Raw genomic sequence first — 6,841 nt, forward strand, 5'->3', positions numbered from 1 at the left:
TCTACTATATGATCTAAATCTTAAACTTACCTCTTAATTCGTAAAAGATTCACAAAATCATCAAATTAGTGATCAAGTAATTTAATGCATTAAACTCATAGAAAAATCAACATATAAAAGATAAAAGAACAAGAATCTTGAATAAAAGACATAAAGGGTTATAAGTAGGTTATATTATTCACCCTAATATTAAAATTAGTTACTCATAATAATTGAAGAAAAACACAAAGTTGTTATTGAATGCATCACCAGATTTTTTTTAAAGAAATATGTAGAAAAAGAAATTAATCTTCTCCAAGATCTTCTTCCTCATCCAATCAATGCTTCAAAATTGAATCTCCTGATATTTTTCTCCATTGAATTGCACTTTTCAATTTCAAGTTGTACATTCTACCTCTCTACGTGTAGAATCTCCCAAAAGTGTCAAAAACTTGTTTTTATAGTTGTCCTCACGTTTTCTTTTTTGTTGTAGAGTTTTAATGGGCTTTAAAAGGCCAAAATTTGCATAGTAGGTAGCACACAGTGCCTAGAGTGGCACCGCGAGGACAGGTTCTAAGTGCCACTTTTTGGGTGAAGATTAGCACTGCACTTACTTTAGTATTTTTATCATAACTTTATTTCTAGTCATTTTATCTAGGCAATTCAAATTAGGTTGTAGAGATAACTCAAAGGGTTACAACTTTACTTGAAGCTTTTTTCCAATTCGAATATTTACGAAGTCAAAATGAGTTTCAATCTTAAGCTAAAAATCTGAAAGTACTTGTGCGGTTAAAAAATGATTTGTGTCAATATTTTGATCATATTTCATTTCCTTTTGACATCTAATTGCATCCAGTTGTCTCCTAGCATTCTCGAATCTTCATTGTGAGGTTCGACACAACTGTTAATTATGTGCTCTTTAATCCTCAAACTCTGAATCTTGTCCCTTTTCGCAAATTTTCCTCTTCTTTCTTTAAATTCCACTTCCGTTCATCGAGTTTCACGTAATAACACATTATATGATAAATTAGGCTATAAATTCATTAAAAGAACTACGAAATGTCCATATTTTAAAGCTTGACTAAGTGTATGAAATACATTTATTAAACACTTCCAAACTTGAACATTTGTTTGTTCTCAAACAAAATCTTAACCTGACTTAACAAACATACAAACATGCAAAAGATTTTGGTTAGATAAAATACCATTTGTCTCAGGATCGAAATCATTGTACTAAATCTATAAACAGCTTCAATGTTACATTACCAACGTCAATATCTACTTTTTTCAACGTAAAACTGATGTGTGCGTGAAGAATTAAGTAAAATACTATAAATTCACGAGTTGTTTCAATCCCCGGCCCTCGATTGTCAAATTTTTTACTTTCATCACTCGTAAGACTTATACACCCCAAACTTTTTTTTTTACTCTTTTCCCAGTGTGTGATAAAATGCTGAATTTTTATACTAGCTTCTCACCCTCTCTTGTTTAGATGGATCTCACCAATTGCAGGTCAATATTTTAACAAATAAGTATTTTACAAATTTTGATTGTTTCAACTTCCAAGACTCAACTAGGTTAACAATCCCTTGTCAAATATCTAACTTTTTCAAATAAGTGTTTGAGACTTAATCAAGACATGTAGTACATAAATAAATAATTATCTTTTGCTTATCTTATGTGCGGATATCTCTCTATTAAGCTTTCTAAATGACATTTGTAGCGAGTGTTAGATCGATAACTCCCAAATTAAATTATCATAGAGCACCAGGTTTTTAGATACTTTTACAGGCTTATTCACTCGAGTCATAAAGGCTATGATAATGCGTTTCATAATGAGATACCTTTTTTTCTTTTATCATTTTCCCCCTTCTCTCTCCCTCTCTCTCTCTCTTCCATGATTAGTGCAATGCCCCCTCATTTAACACTTATTCTGAAAAATAGATTTTCACCTAATTTTCATCATATTGTTTTTAGACAATTTACATAAGAATTTACAAACATAAAATTTCCATTCATATCAATATCTTCCTACAACAGTAAAATCACCCTCTAACTATTCTAAATTTGGTTGAAGGATGTATATTGTAGTGATTTTAGGGTTTAGTATCAAAATCTACTATTTAATCCTATCAAGTATATGAATGAAGTCATTACTTTATAATGCTAAACTTAATTCATATGCATAAATGGTATCAAGCTATGTAACATATTCACAGTTCATAAATTAACACGTGATTTCAAATATATTTGTCGGCAATGTTACCTAACCCATACAAATTCACAATAAACAAGTCAATCTTTTAAAATTCTTAAATTTTTTCAATCTTTTCAATTTTTTTTTTTATATAATAAAGAAGTAGAAGCACATAATCACAAAAGAATAATAAAACTAAAAATTCAATATTTTTTTACCCCCAAACTTAAAGTCGACATTGTCCTCAATATCTTAAAATATAATCCAACACATAAAGGGCTGGGAAAGAAGGAAGAAGGTACTCCCCAAATTTTTTATCTAATATTTGAGGTGACTTTTTGGATCAGTTCATTCAATTCTTTGCTAACCTACCTCCTACTTGATATTCATGCACCTTTGGAATATAAAAGAAGACAAATATGAGAGTCAAGAGAAATTTAAATACGATAATGGAGCTTGTATGATAATCAATTTTTTATCCTTGGAAATTTCAAAAATGTGCCACATGTATTTTCTACTGTTTTTTTACTCAAATATATGATTTTCTTTTAATAGGCTTAATATATGATGACCCACTCATTGAAACAAAAACATGCCTAAAACTAATGCACCGCACTAACCTATATATAATAGAAAGACAGAGAGCATAATAACTAAAAGGGTAAGAAATAGGGTTTCTCCTAACAAACGCTTAATTTAAAGTTTTTAGCTAGACTTTTGCACAAGTGCTCCATGGCACTTAGAATATGACTTTGGAGGTCCTACTTAGCTTGCTTAATTTGAATTTGTTCCATATTTCACACGTCCTCCAAAATTGTACTTTGCCTTTTTGAATATGGTATGACTTGCCTAAATTGTCAAATTCGAACTCAACTAATAATACCTCAATTTTCTCATCGGCTTTAATTAGAAAATCAATGAAGTTGGAGGTTTGCATGCTAATTCCATCTTCTTTGAATGCTACTACTTCATTTGGCTCATTCGTGATTAATTTAATCGGTTCTACATGTTCTTCTTCTTTTGTTGGTTCCTCGGGTTGAATAATGAAGAGATCTTCCATTGGCGCGTTATTTGGCTCATCTAAAATTACTTGATCTTCAATCCTTGTATATTTTTGTGTGATGATGTCTTTCGTAACTATTTCACCATCCTCATTTTGTTCTTCCTATGGATTATCGAATATAGCTTTCCTTATTTCCTCTGGAGTTGCCAATAACAAGTAATGTTTAGTATAATGCAATGCACCACAATATTCATAGGTCGATTCAATTTCCCATAAACAATACATTTGATAGTTAGTCCTTCCAAAAATTCATCCTTATCAAATACAACAAGCTGATCATATCTCCACTTTTAAGTTCTTGTCTAAATAGGAATTCTCCAAAGAGCAGTTCACCTTCATTTAAGTTGGGATCAATCATTGTGAATTTTTGACTGCTTGTTATTTTTTTTAATTCCCTATTAATGGAGCAAACAAAAACAAGTAGATCAATTGAAAAAAGAAAAATCAAATAAAGCCGAGAAATAGTTAAAATCAATATTAAATAAAAATAATCCTCGACGATGACGCTAAAAACTTATGGTTGATTTTCATATTCCATAAATGTACAAATAGTAACGAGTAATCAAATGGACCTAAAAGTCCGAATATCATTCTCACGAGGATTACTATTTAACAATTAGTTCAATTATTTCTAATTTTAATTTGATCGAAAACAAATAATGAGTTTTGTGACTCGTGTCTAAATTATTCTAATTAGACTAAATTATCTACCATACACAACTTATCGAATTTGGATTTTAAAGTATGAAATATGGATGCTAGGACTTACAATTTTATCTATGGATCCCCTTTAATTCACAAATCAAGATTCATTATAATTGTAGTATTTGGTCGAATTCTTCTAAAGTATTCAATTTACCCTCCTCGAGTTCTCATTTAATCTATTTAACTAATTCAATCCCATATCTTTATGTGAATCAATTTTAGTTGAACAAAATATTAGTTGTAAGAATTAATTTAACGACCACAATAATTAGTTTGGTATCTCTACACATTATAATAAATTATCCTCTCGATTCATAAAAAATCACAAAATCATCAAATTAGTGTGATCAAGTAATTCAATGTATTAAATTCATAGCAAAATGAACACATGTAAGATAAAAGAACTAGAATCTTGAATAAAAACATAAAGGGTCCAAGTAGGTTACATTGTTTATCCTAATATTAAATTTAGTTACTCATAATAACTGAATAAAAATACAAAGTAAATTTTGAATATGTCACCAGATTTTTTTGAAGAAATATGTAGGAAAATAAATTAATCTTGCTCCAAGACCTTCCTCTTCCAATCAATGTTTTAAAAGTTGAATCTATTGATTTTTTCTTCCTTGAATTGCTTTTCAGTCTCTAGTTGTATATTTTGTCTCTCAATGTGTGGAATCCCCCCCAAAAGTTTCAAAAAGTTGTTTTTATAGTTGTCCTCACGATTTTTTGTTGTTGCAGATTTTTAAAGGGCTTTAAAAAGGTTGAAATTTATGCCCTAGGTAAGCAGGTGGCGCCTAGGCCCCACTATGTGGTGATGCGGCATCGTGAGGACAGATCGTGGGTGCCGCGACCCCACCTTTCGTGTGATGATCAGCACTACACTTTCTTTAATAAATGACTTTCAACATAATATATTTCACGAAGATTTATATAAATAAATAAATTATCATGTGATGGATACATGCACAAGTCTTTACCTTATTATCATGACAATTCATGAATTTTGATATGTATATAATAGATGGTATTATAGTAAACTCATCAGGCACGACTTTAACTCTATATTTGAAGGATTTAATGCTTGAAACATATAATTCAAGTGATATTAGCATGAAAGGGGTAAATACACGTTGTATTATCTTTTTTCTCGATCAAGGTTTTGTCTCATTGATTTTTCTATAAGTTTTTAACGAGACAATTTTTGTAAAGTACTCGAAAGTATAATACACTTCTTTTTTTTCCTTATTAGGATTTTTTCCAATAAATGGAATGGTCAGTAGCTGCCAAATCTCATCCACCATAAAACTCTCCTTGTACTGCATTTTTTTCATAGAAAAGAAGAAGAAGAAGAAGGGGGTTGATTTAGGCTCCTTCTCTTCCATTGTATATATGTGCTAGCAGGTAACGAGCTATTTGTCCCACATATCTAACCAGCTTGCTGGGGTTCATGGTTCTACCGAAAACTCTCATTTGTTAAAGTGATGAATCATATTCTTTGTATAATGAATGTTCACAACTTATATGGCATTGTGTACGATTTTCTAAGAGAATAACAACAAAATCTACTTTTCAATAGACCATCGTACCGGCTAAAATCAATGGGAGTAGATGTAATTTTTTTCCTTGCTCAAGTCTTATCTCATCAGATTTTCTTGACAATGTATGAAAATCTTGTATGAAGACAATATTGTTTGAAAGCTACAGCAAGACTATAATGAAAAAAAAAATTCACAAGAATTGTTTTCATTTCTTGAAATCAAGGGGAGTAGACATACTTTTTTTTTCTCGCTCAAGTTTTGTTTCATTAGATTTTCTTTACAATGTTCTAACGACATTCCCCCCCTTTTATTTGTACTTTTTCCTTCGTTTGATATTTTTAAGAGTGGGGGCGGTCCAGTTTGGTCCAATTCCAAAGTGAACCAAACCTAACAAAATAACAATGGAAATTTTAGAAATGGAACCATTAGTTCATAGTTAGCTATGGAACTGAACCGGACCAATTGGTTACGGTTCGGTCCAATTTTTTACATTGAAAATGTCAAAATAAAATGTTCATTAATAAAAAATAAAAAGATGCTACCAACGTGATATTTTTAACAAAATATAGAAGAACCAAACATATTATTCAAAGATTATAAGAAAACTAAGTATAAAAATTTAAAAATAATATCCAAATAAAATAAGTTACTATCATCAAACAATCATCAACTTATATAGATGGCATAGTACTTCAATGATTAAACAAACTTCCATCAAAATCAAAATCCTACATTGAATTGGACATCCTTTAAAAATTTATTGCAACTTTTGATTCTGTCGGTTATAATTTGTAGAAATCTAGATGAAAAGTTTCGATTGGATCAACAACCATGTAATCAAAGTGAAAACAAAATAAAAATTTCGCATCTTAGAAATGAAATTATATATTGTAAATAAATTTATTTTGGTATAGATTATACCCAATATTCTAATTTGGCTTGAGAATTAATTAATCAAAGAATTATAAGAAAAGAGAATGAAATCAAAGAAAAGAAAAGTGCTCGAATCTAAAATAAAGAAGGAATCCGATTATTTTTAGTAAAAGTGATTGGAGATTGAGTTATATATTTTTATCAAAAAAATAAAAAATCCTATAAGAACTGTCTGCTTCCCAGGAGTTCCCATACAAGAATCGGTAGGGATGGCAATCGGACTCGCCGGCTCGGCTCGGCTCTAAAAAAGCCCGAGCCGGCTCGGCTCGGCTCGAAAAAAGCCCGAGCCGGCTCGGCTCGGGGCTCGGTAGACCCGAGCCTAGGCTCGGGCCGAGCCCCATTTTGGGTACACGGGCTTTGACCGAGCCGGCCCGTGAGCTCGCAAGATTTAAAAAAAAAAAAAAAAAATTTATCAAATGAAGC

Source organism: Olea europaea, unplaced genomic scaffold (assembly GCF_002742605.1).
Source record: "Olea europaea var. sylvestris unplaced genomic scaffold, O_europaea_v1 scaffold1478, whole genome shotgun sequence".
In the NCBI taxonomy this organism is placed as follows: Eukaryota; Viridiplantae; Streptophyta; class Magnoliopsida; order Lamiales; family Oleaceae; genus Olea; species Olea europaea.